The sequence below is a fragment of the Mauremys reevesii genome, linkage group 25, assembly GCF_016161935.1.
Source record: "Mauremys reevesii isolate NIE-2019 linkage group 25, ASM1616193v1, whole genome shotgun sequence".
Lineage (NCBI taxonomy): Eukaryota > Metazoa > Chordata > Testudines > Geoemydidae > Mauremys > Mauremys reevesii.
Window position 1 is genome coordinate 13,842,126 of NC_052647.1, and position 12,142 is coordinate 13,854,267.

Sequence of the window (12,142 nt, forward strand, 5' to 3'; positions counted from 1 at the left end):
GCTGTGCTGTAACACCCCCATGTGGACACTGCAGGTACGAACTAAAAGGTTCCTACTTTGGACTAATGTAATCCTGTTTGCAGGGGCCTATGTTAATGCAAACTCGGAACTGTATAGTTCATGCTCACACCATTCACACAGGGGAGCTACAGCACAGCACTTTGGTGCACACTGCTATTCACACCCCAGTAGTCTGCACTGCTGAGCAGTGTAAAAATGCCCTGAGACGTGTCCAAACATGAAAACCTCTGTGGAAGCTTTCTTTCACAAATAAATTTCATGATCCCATAATAAAAGATATTACCCCAATAGATATTAAGGTAATGCCCATTCTTCCTGGTAAAACTGTTCTAATACCTCGCTTTATAATGAACCCAAAGCAATGAAAAATGGTGATACAGGATAATAAAGAGAAAAAAAGGACTGTGATAGGACAAATGGTCATTAAAATCAACAGGAACCGTGTGATATTTTAACCTGCTTGTGAGCTCACAAATTCTGCCACCTTCTGAGTCAGGAAAAAAACCAAGATTCATTGGCTCTGAGGATGATAATACTGTCCTTTTGATCTGATAACCTCCAAGTGCCTCACAGATATTTAGATCAACATTTTCAAAAGTAGCCAGCAAGTATGAGTGCCTTAGTTTTTGGGTGCGCCATCTGAGACATTTTGGGCTTGGTTTTCAGAAGACCTAGTCACCCACTGCTCTAGTTGAAGTCAACAGGAACTCAGGTGGGACTAGCAGCTGAACCCAGGGCAGGAGCCACCAGCCGGGTCTTCCCCAGTCCCACCTCCTGCCCCACAGTGATTTACCTCTCTGCCAGCTGCCCTGGGCACCCAAAACGTACTGCTGGGGAGGGTTGCATGACTGCTCTTGTGGCTTCCCTTTGCTTCCGCATCAGAAAGTCATTTTTCTGTGGGGAAACAAAGAAATCTGCAGAGGACATAAATTTAGGAAACCACTAGGAGGGTGGTGAAGCACTGGAATGGGTTACCTAGGGAGGTGGTGGAATCTCCATCCTTAGAGGTTTTTAAGGCCCGGTTTGACAAAGCCCTGGCTGGGATGAGTTAGTTGGTGTTGGTCCTGCTTTGAGCAGGGGATTCGACTAGATGACCTCCTGAGGTCTTTTCCAACCCAGATATTCTATGATTCTGCACTTGTTCAGTGGCACAGAATTCCTCCAGGAGTAGTGGAAGGCAATTTGGGTGAAAGTGATCATGAATAAGACTAAGATTTTGTCACAGATATTTTTGGTAAAAGTCACGGACAGGTCATGGGGAATAATAAAAAATTCATGGAAGCCCATGACCTGTTCCTGACTTTTACTAAAAATATACATGATAAAATGAGAAGCCTAGGCAGCTGCAGGTGGGCTAGGAGCTCCAGGGACCACCTCCTCTGGTGGCTCCAAACTCTGGGGGTTCCCCCTGCTGCCACAGAGGCCAGGAGCTCCGGAAATCCCTCCTGCCAGAGAGCTGCAGGGATCCTCCCTGCTGCCCATGGCAGTGGGGAGTGTTGGGGGTCCCCTCTGCTGCCCACGGAGGTGGGGAGTGGCGGGGAGCATGGGGGTCCCCTCTGCTGCCCACAGAGGTGGGGAGTGGAGGGGAGCGTGGGGGTCCCCCCTGCTGCCTGTGGTGGCCAGGAGCTGCGGGAGGTCCCCCTGAGGCCACCGGCAGGAGGGGACCCTGCATCTCCCAGCTGGGGCTGGCTGAAGTTACGGAGGTCTTTGGAAGTCACGGAATCTGTTACTTCTGTGACCTCCATGACTAAATCGCAGCCTTAAACATGAATGATAGATTAATGGTTCTAAGGAGAGCATCTCTTCTGTTTGGGAATCCTCAGGTTTGTCTATTTAAGTTTAGGGGTCCCTGGGTTAAAAAAGATTGAGACTCACTGCTGTAGACTATACTCTTGGGGGAATTCTGCACCACTGCATGCACACAGAATTTATGTCCCCTGCTGATTTCTTTGCCACCCTCAGAAAAATTGGAAGCTGCAAGAGCGGTCACACACCCCTCCCACCTTCGTGCAGACAGTGGCCTGTGCTCTCCACTGCCATGCAGGAGCCTAAACATTTATTTATTGACAAATAAAATTTGCAGAACTCTAAAATATTGTGTGCAGAATTTTTTTTTGGGGGGGGCACACAATTTTATTTTTTTTTGCTGCAGAATTCCATCAGGAGTAGAGGACAGGATTAGAAATCAAAATGATCTTGACAAATTGGAGAATTGGTGTGAAATCAACAAAATGAAATTCAATAAAGACAAGTGCAAATTACTTCACTTAGGAAGGAAAATTTAAAATTTGGGAATAACTGGCTAGATGGTAGTACTGCTGAAAAGGATCTAGGGGTTATAGAGGATCATAAAGTGAATATGAGTCAATAATGCACTGTAGTTGCGAAGAAGGCTAATATTCTGGGGTGTGTTAACAGTAATGTATGTAAGACATGGGAGGTAATTGTCCCACTCCAGGGGTAATCCATTCTTTTTTGTCAAGCTCCAAATTTCTTGATCACGATATAGTCAAGGTCCAGACTACAGAGAAAATAATATAAAAATAATAACAATAATGATGATCATAATAATAATAATAAGTAAATAAAAAGATTTTGTGGTCCGTTCAAAGTATCTGGCAGTCCAGATTTAGCAAGTATTCCACCTACTGACTATCCTAATCCCACTGTATTTGGCACTGGTGTGGCCTCAACTGGAGTACAGTGTCCAGTTCTGGTCATCACACTTTAGGAAGGATGTGGACAAATTGGAGAGTGCAAAAGGGAGCAACAAAAATTATAAAAGGTTTAGAAAACCTGACTTATGAGGAAAGGTTAAAAAAATGGGCATGTTTACTCTTGAGAAAAAAAGACTGAGGGGAGAAATGATAACAGTCTTTAAATATGTTAAGGTCTGTTATAAAGAGGACTGTGATCAATTGTTACCCATGTCCATTCGAGGTAGGACAAGAAGTCATGGGCTTAATCTGCAGCAAAGGAGATTTATGTCAGATATTAGGAAAAACTTTATAAATACAAGGGTAGTTAATTCTGGAATAGGCTTCCAAGGGAGGTTATGGAATCCCCATCACTAATGGGTTTTAAGAACAGGTTAGATAAACAGTCCGGGACAGTTTTGGTTTACTTGGTCCAGCCTGAGCACAGGGGGACGGACTTGATGACATCTCAAGGTCCTTTCCAGCCCTACATTTCTATGATTCTATGATCTAAGTTGACTTTTCTGAATAAGAAGTGGTGGGAGAAGTATAGGCAGTTATCCAGATCTCCTGAGCACCCCTCCAATAACAAACTATTATGCACAGTCCCACATTCAGGAGCAACCTTACAAACACAAACCAGTGTGCTCAGCTGCATACTAATCAAATCTACAGTAACAAACCAGTGTGTATAGCCTAATGCTCACAAGTGACCTTATAATAACAAATTGACCTGCATAGCTCTACATTAACCAACCTACAATTATAAACAGGATTGTCTTTGAGTGACCTTTCAAAAATAACAAAGCAGTGAAAGGAACGCTATAATAACAAACTAATGAGTATGGCAGTGCACCTATGAGCAACCCCACAAAAAACATGGAGGAAAAGAGATTTTTAGGTTCATATTCTCAATGGGTTATTATTACAAACACTTAACAAAAACGTGATTTAAAATTATGAGGCTAAATTTGGTGGAACACAATGGTTTCAGCCCGTATGAGTTTTGCCTGCTTTGGAGTTTAATTCACCTCTTCCTTCCTAGGATGATTTCTGTCACAGACCATTAGGGGGTGCTACAGTCTTTGGTATGAATCTTCAGACAGGCTGAAGACATCCCTACAGCATGTTTTCTGGTATGGTGTAGTCCAGACTTATTTTAAACAACTATGTCTAAGGAGAGGTTTTTGCTTTGCGTTCTGTGTTATTGATTTGTTTAAAGAACCTAGAGCCTGATTCTGATCTAACTCACACCTGTGTAAATCAGAAATAATCCCACGGAAGCTGAATTAAACTGGTGTAAATATTCTAAATAGCAAAATTACTTGTCAATATCAGCAGAGAAGCAAGGGCCCAGTCCAAAGCCCATAAAAGACAATGGGAATCTTATTGACTTAACTGGCTCTGAATCAGGCCTTTTTGATATAATCCTTGTCAATAGCTGTGTGCAACATCAAAGGAGCGTGGTGGGTAGTTGTGTTTTTTAAAATTAACATGATTTAACTCCAATCAAAATATAACTAAATGGATGAGGAGGTCTACAAATTGTTGCGAGAAAGCTTTCTGTTTTAATCTCAGGGGATCCATAGATTTTTAAGGCTAGAAGGCATGATTATGATCATCTAGTGAGTTTGACTTCCTGTATAACACAATCCATAGAACCTCACCCAGTAATTTCTGCATCAAGCCCATAACATCTGTTTGCACTATAAGTTTATACAATATTTTAACATGTTAAAGAAAATGAAGAGTTTTTGTTAAAAACCAGGATGGAGTATGTGTATTATTGACTGATCCAAACTGAATTTGACATCTACCACAGATCATTCATCTTTTACTGAGTCCAAAGTGGACATAATCAAGCAAGAGAATACTATCAGGCTGACTTTGCTACATGCACCATATAAATCCATCCTCACTAAAGGCCTTTTTACCCATTTGAACATATTTACACAGTTACTTTTTTCCCTGCATTTAACATCAAACAATACTAACAAGTAACAGTGTATTAAGGGATCCTCATCACAAATGCAATATATTTAGAAGCTATAGCAAACTTTTGTACTGGTGACCCCTTTCACATAGCAAGCCTCTGGGTGCAACCTCCCCCCTTATAAATTAAAAACACTTGTGTAGCGAAGCGGTCTGGTTCCCCGCCACCCCGGAGAGGGACGAACCCCTCCGGATGCCAAAGTGGGTGGAGCCAGTGGAGCTTGCGCCCGCTCCCAGATGTCAGGGCGCAGGACATGAAGTACAAAAGCCCAACCCCAGAGCTCACTAGAGCCCCGGCCGCTGGAGAAGCCAGTCGTCTCTGGCCTAGCTCCTGGTGGGGAGACTCCTGCAGTCTGCGATCGACCCGAGGCCTGGCCAGACCAGCCAAGGCCTGATGTCGACCAGACCCGGAGAAGCTGTTAAACCTGCCTGTGGCAAGCTACCTAGAGGAGCTGCCAAGCCTACCGCTCGCCAAGTACCCCGAGGAGCCCATGGTGCTTGATTCCGTAGAGGACACCGTCCAGATGCAGGTACCGCTAGAGGGGGAGGTAGGAAGTAGCCCGGGGGCAGCCGACCCTAGTCTGGATGTCAGTGTGTTGCGGCCAGGATCCCCACTGACACAGCAGCAGGCCATCTGCCACTGTTAGGGCCCTGGGCTGGGACGCAGTGGAGTGGGTGGGTCTGCGTCCCCCCTCCCACCCAACGTGCTGGTGGCATCTCCCCCTCTCCCCAAGCCCTTTGGAGACAGGGCCTAGGCCTCCTGAACTCATTCGTTTGCTCAGCCCCTGCATAAGGCCTTGGGCCATAGACTCTCGACTGCCTCTCCCTGAACTAGGGCCTGGGTCTGCAGAATAGAGCTGTTTGTTGGTCTCTACCGTTGCCACGGCATGAAACGCCGCAGCCAGGCTAGTTCCCCAAAATAATTCGATGGACATAGCAAGACAGTCTGCTTCCCCGCAGCCCCGGAGAGGGACGAACCTGGCTGAACCCTTCCACAACTTGTTTATGCATTTAACACCACTATAAATGCTGGAGGCAAAGCAGGGTTTAGGGTGGAGGCCGACAGCTCACAACCCCCCATGTAATAACCTCGCAACCCCCTCAGAGGTCTGACCCCAAGTTTGAGAACTCCTGAGATTTAGCAACTGAGGCTGTCATGTTGGAAGTCTCAGAAGCTGACTGAAGTCTGCTGTGATGATTAGAAATCTTCAGGAAAATCCGAAGTGCTGAAGAATGAGATAATGGTAGTTCAACAGAGAGTATCCTCCGCTCTGAGTCAGAAGTGACCCCCATACCAAATCTGGTAGTAGGGTGCCCTTTGCAGTAGGGAATGCTGTGGGTTAACTCTGTAGGGGGTGCTATCACCACTGAGAGAGTATCAGAGGGGTAGCCGTGTTAGTCTGGTTCTGTAGAAGCAGCAAAGAATCCTGTGGCACCTTATAGACTAACAGATGTTTTGCAGCATGAGCTTTCGTGGGTGAATACCCACTTCTTCGGATGCAAGCAGTGGAAATTTCCAGGGGCAGGTATATATATATAAGCAAGCAAGAAGCAGGCTAGAGATAACGAGGTTAGATCAATCAGGGAGGATGGGGCCCTGTTCCAGCAGCTGAGGTGTGAAAACCAAGGGAGGAGAAACTGGTTCTGTAATTGGCAAGCCATTCACAGTCTTTGTTTAGTCCTAAACTGATGGTGTTAAATTTGCAAATGAATTGGAGCTCAGCAGTTTCTCTCTGGAGTAGTACTGATTCCAATGCTACAGTGCAGTACTAGTTCTAGGGGGCGCTCTTTTCTTTGCCTCAATGCTGATGTCCCAGTGCTTAGGGATGCTCAGTGCAAGAAATGGAGTAGGTGACAGTAAAAGGCACTGATCTCTCTGGGGCACTGTTGACCCCAATGCTCCAGTACAGTCCTGGGAACGCTGTTCTGCTGGAGGTGCCATCTTTCAAATGAAATGGCATACCAGGACTATTATTTCACATAGTCATTGCACATCCTTGGCAGGATCCATAGCACATCTTTTTGGAAGAGCAGGGGCATTAGTAGCAGTGTTCTGGCCAAATTCAAGTTTCAGAGATTACATTCTGCCAGCCATAAAATGCCTCTGTTGTTTCAAGTACGTACAGTGTTGTTCCCCTCCTCAGCTGTTCTCTAGTGTGGCTGCATTTCATCCCAGACGTGTGATTTCAGAGGTGAGTGAAGTGATTTCTATATACAGTCCGCAAAGCACTTTGGGATCCTTGTGTATGAAAGGCACTATATAAATGTAAGATAATTATCATTGTGATTAACATAGCTCTTAAGCAACACAAACTATAGCCATGATTTACTGAAATGTGGCATAAATACCTTATTAACGTAATTCCAGATTTCTCTAAGAACTTTTTTTAAATAACTCCCCAGCAGGTATTTCTTTTGCAAACACTTCTACATTTTGGTGGGTTTGATTTTTTCAGATTGTTGCACGATAACTGCACCTTTCTAGATGGTCACTGAGGTGCCCATAAATTGAGGATTTAAGTATGCATGTCATTTTCAAAGAGAGATATGCAGCATATAGTTCAGGCAATGATAGTCAAATGTAGCATTCTCACAGCAGAGAAGAGAGTACTCAGCTGTGATGAATATAAAAGGGATTCTTTATTGAGGTTTCAGAGTAGCAGCTGTGTTAGTCTCTATCCACAAAACAAACAGGAGTACTTGTGGCACCTTAGAGACTAACACATTTATTTCAGAATAAGCTTTCGTGGGCTACATCTCACGTCTTCGGATGCATAGAATGGAACACATAGAATGAGCTGAATCCCTCTGAAATTCCTAGCCTCATGCCACCTTCTCACCAGGGCCGGCTCCAGTGTTTTTGCGGCCCCAAGCACAGCGAAGAAAAAAAAAAAGCCGCGATCGGCAGCACTTCGGCGGTTGCTCTACCACACTGCTTCATTCTTCGGTGACAATTCAGCAGCGGGTCCTTCTCTCAGAGAGGGACTGAGGGACCCGCCGCCGAATTGCCACCGAAGACCCGGACATGCGTCCCCTTTCTGTTGGCTGCCCCAAGCACCTACTTCCTGTGCTGGTGCCTGGAGCCGGCCCTGCTTCTCATTTGCCCTTCAGCCTATGTTTCAGTGATTGGCAGGTGCTTGGCTTAGGCAGTGAAACCTCTCCAGGAAGGTGCTGGTGCCTGCAGCCATATGGTATTTTCCACAGCTGAGGCCTGTATCTCTCTTTGTTCATAGAAAGCTAAGTTCAGAGACAGTGGCTCCTGTGGGAAAGCCAGGAGGATTAAAAATTCACATTTTGCATTGATTAGAAGCTGCATAAATTACTAATTATGACCTGGAGCCTTCAGTGCAGAAGGAAGAGGAGTTGCTGATATTTCTACAATAAATCAGGCTCAGCTGGGAAAGGCCTGAAACTGACAGAAATAGAATCCGCTTTAATGAACAAGGGAATTTGTGAACTGTTTGTGTGTGTGCCCACACATGTACATGCATTTGGTGTGTTAACTATGTATGGTGTGTGTATGATGTGAGTGGCTGTTGCGTACTGTACATGTGCACACACGTGTATGTGTACCTGCTATGTTATATATTTATGTGGGGGACTGTATGTGAGCGTGGTGGGCCAGCCCCCTTACTTACACTTTACAAATGGGGAAGCTGACGTGACTTCCCTGGGGCCCTGTGACAGTCTACACCCCTAGGGTCAGGGTAGCACGGCCTAGCGGCCAGAGTCTATAGAGCAGCCCTAGGGTCAGGGCAGTGTGGCCTAGCGGCCAGAGTCTGTAGGAGTGGGTCACTCTCAGGAGAGAGCTCTTCACTGGCATAATTAAACCACCCCCAACGAGCAACGGTAGCTATGTTGGCAGGAGAGTGTCTCCCACCGACAGCGCTGTACACACCGGCACTTTTGTCAGTGGAACTTATGTTAGTCAAGGGTGGTTTTTTTTCCACACTCCTGACCAAATATAACAAGAGGTGGGACAAAGTAACAGCAATTTATAAACAATTTATAAACAGAGCAGTGAAGCCTGTCTAGGCTACGGGCAGAGGAGAAGGAAGGAGTGGATTACACCCAGCACATGGAAAGCCATAGAAACCAGATGAGCCCTGAAGAAAAAAGTTTTAGACACAAAATCCCAAAAGCTAAAGGACAAATACCACAAGCAGTAGAGCAAGGCACACCGGGAGGTCAAAGGCCTTGTGAGAACAGACAAACGGCATTATATTGATACTCTGGCAACACAAGTAGAGGATGCAGCTGCTCATGGTGAACAAGGAACTGTTCACAAAATGACGCGGCTTATCAGTGGTAAACGGCAGATACCAACAAACAGTCTCATCAGGAACAAACAAGGACACGTACTAACAACCAAAAAAGAACAAGAAATGCACTGGACAGAGCATTTCAAAGAATTGCTGAACAAGGAGCCACCTAAAGAGGAAGCAAATATCCAGGAGGCAGAAGAAGATCTTGATATCAACACAGACACCCCAACTAAGGAAGAGATCATTCAAGCTATCAAATCCTTAAAAAATGGGAAAGCTCCTGGCAAGGATAACTTGAATGCAGAATTGTTCAAGATAAATCCTAAATTAGCAGTATCTATCCTGGCCCCTCTATTTACATTAGTCTGGGAAAGGGAAAAAGTGTCAGATGAGTGGACCAATGGGGTTATAGTGAATATACCAAAGAAAAGAACTCTCAGTGATTGTAATAACTGGCGTAGTATCACACTTTTATTTGTGCCAAGCAAAGTATTGTGTAAGACCAGCTTATGGTGCATTCTGCGGGCATATGGAATTCCTTTCTATATAATCAGCATCGTCAGAAGCTTCTATTTCAACTTTACTTGCAATGTTGATCACAGTGAGCTCAGTTTTGAAGTTAAAACAGGACTTTGTCAGTCTACTATCTTCTTCAACATTGCCATTGACTGGGTAATACGATGTACAACAGAAGACATGCCAAGAGGCATTAAATGGGTATTCTTCTCATCCCTTGAAGACCTGGACTTCGCAGATGATATCACTCTGCTATCACATACCCAACACCATATACAAGAAAAAACAACTCGACTCAAGTGAAAATCAACTGCAATAAGGTAGATATCATGACCTTTAATATTGCCTCACCATCACCAGTACGGATAGAGGATTATGTTCTCACCAATGTAGAAACATTCACATACTTGGGCAGCACCATCAGCCAGGATGATGGAACAAGCCAGGACATCCGGAACAAAATCAATAAAGCCAGGAACAACTTCAGGAGCTTAAATATAGTCTGGAAATAATCAAATACAGCACCAAAACCAAACTCAAGATTTATCAGAGCTGCATACTTTCAATACTACTTTATAGTGCAGAATGCCGGGGAATGAGAAAGTATGACATGTCCAAACTGTCTTCATTCCATACAGCCTGCTTCAGAAAAATCCTCTGTATCTTTTGGCGCAGAACACTCTCAAACCAAGATCTATTGACACAGTGCAGCCAAGAAGATCTGAGCACCATCATTGCCAGGAGGCTGGACATGGATTGGTCATGTGCTTTGGATGGAAACTGATTCTATCACCAGAATAGCAATAAGATGGACACCTGAAGGCAAGCGAAAATGAGGCTGCCCAAAAACATGGCAAAGAGCTGTGGAAGCTGAGCTGAAAAACCTGGGGCACAGCTGGGGAGCCATTGAAAGACTTGCCAGAAACAAAAAGGTGTGGAGGAGCTTCATCACTGCCCTATACACCAGAGGCGTAATAGGAACATGATGATGATGACCAACAAAAGTTTTACTGACAAAAGTGCTAGTGTAGACATAGCCTTAATCAATTCTAATAAATTGCACTGATCTCTAGGAGAAGAAGGATGGTCTTGTGATTAAGGCAGTGATCCAGGACTCAGGAAATTCAGGGTAAATTGCTAGCTCTACTATAGGCCTCCCATGAGACCATGGGCAAGTCATGTCTCCATCTGTAAAAATCCTTCCTTTAGAGTGTAAACTCTTCAGTGCAGGGACTGTCTCTTAATGTGTTGTGTGTTGTATAAACACACAATGCAGGTCAATCTTGGTTGAGGTTTCTCGGTCCTCCTATAATACTAACAATCCCTGGCCCTTGTCCATTATTAATCCCATTGCATTTAATCAGGAGGGTGTGGGGGAGAGCATCATCATTTTCAACTTGACAATATTTAATTTTGTGGTACCTCATTTATACTGGACATTGCAAACAAATGTGAAACTGATTAATCTGTTTGTAATCAATTACATTTTCTAGCTGTCATGCATTGGCATAACACTGCAATGTTTGGGTCACAAACTTGGCAGGGAAAGGTCTAAACCAATTTAAAAACCTCCTAAAATATATATTTTGTTGTAACATATCTATGGTCACCTCAGACTTCAGAGTGTCACCATTCTGCACAGCATAGCACTAGGAACTTCACTGCAGCAAAGGGCATAGAACTCCCATCCTACAGCTTGGCATCCCTATCACTTGAGCTAATGGAGAATCTCTATTAGCTATTGGCACTATAGGGCCTATGCAAAGTAATGCACATTGGAAAATGAAATTTCAACTATACATACAAAATGAGGGGGGTCTAAATTAGCTATTACCACTCAAAAGAGAGACCTTGGAGTCATTGTGGACAGTTCTCTGAAAATGTCTGCTCAATGTGCAGCAGCAGTCAAAAAAGCTAACAAAGTTAGCAACCATTAGGAAAGGGATAGATAATAAGACAGTAAATATCATAATGCCACTATATAAATCCATGGTATGCCCAAGGTACAGAGTAGGGCAACAGAAATTATTAAGGGCATGCAACAGCTTCCATATGAGAAGAGATTTAAATGATTAGGAATGTTCAGTTGGAAAAAAAGTCAATTTAGGGAGGATACGATAAAGGTCTATAAAATCATGAAAGGTGTGGTGAAAAAGAACCAAGATATCACCCAATGACATTAATAAGCAACATGTTTAAAACAAACAAAAGGAAGTACCTCTTCACACAGCACACAGTCAACCTGTGGAACTCATTGCCAGGGGATACCGTAAAGGCCAAATTTATAACTGGATTAAAAAAAGAACTAGATCAGTTCATGGAGGATAGGTCCATCAGTGACTATTAGCCAAGATGGTCAGGGATGCAACCCCATACTCTGGGTTCCCTAAGCCTCTCACTGCCAGATGCTGGGACTTGATGATGGGATGGATCCCTTGATAATTGCTCTATTCTGTTTGTTCCCTCTGAAGCACCTGGCATTGGCCTCTGTCAGAGACACAATACGGGGCTGGATGAACAACAGGTCTGACCCAGTGTGGGTGTTCTTATGATATACATTCAGATTGTATCCATTAGAAAGCAGTAGTGTGCTTACATGGCCATGCCCCCCCCCCGCAGACACACCATTTTATTACAGTATTAATAGAACAT

At 44.3% G+C, this 12,142-nt stretch overlaps 1 protein-coding gene across 1 annotated transcript in view; it reads left to right on the plus strand.

The window, feature by feature from the left end:
- Positions 1 to 3,833: 3,833 nt before the first annotated feature.
- The window catches only part of ASIC1 (acid sensing ion channel subunit 1), a 154,895-nt gene continuing 146,586 nt past the window's right edge, over positions 3,834 to 12,142 (plus strand). Inside the window, exon 1 of the mRNA XM_039514891.1 lies at positions 3,834 to 3,853. The gene's annotated coding sequence lies outside the window, so the exon portion shown is untranslated. The remainder of the gene's footprint in view (positions 3,854 to 12,142) is intronic.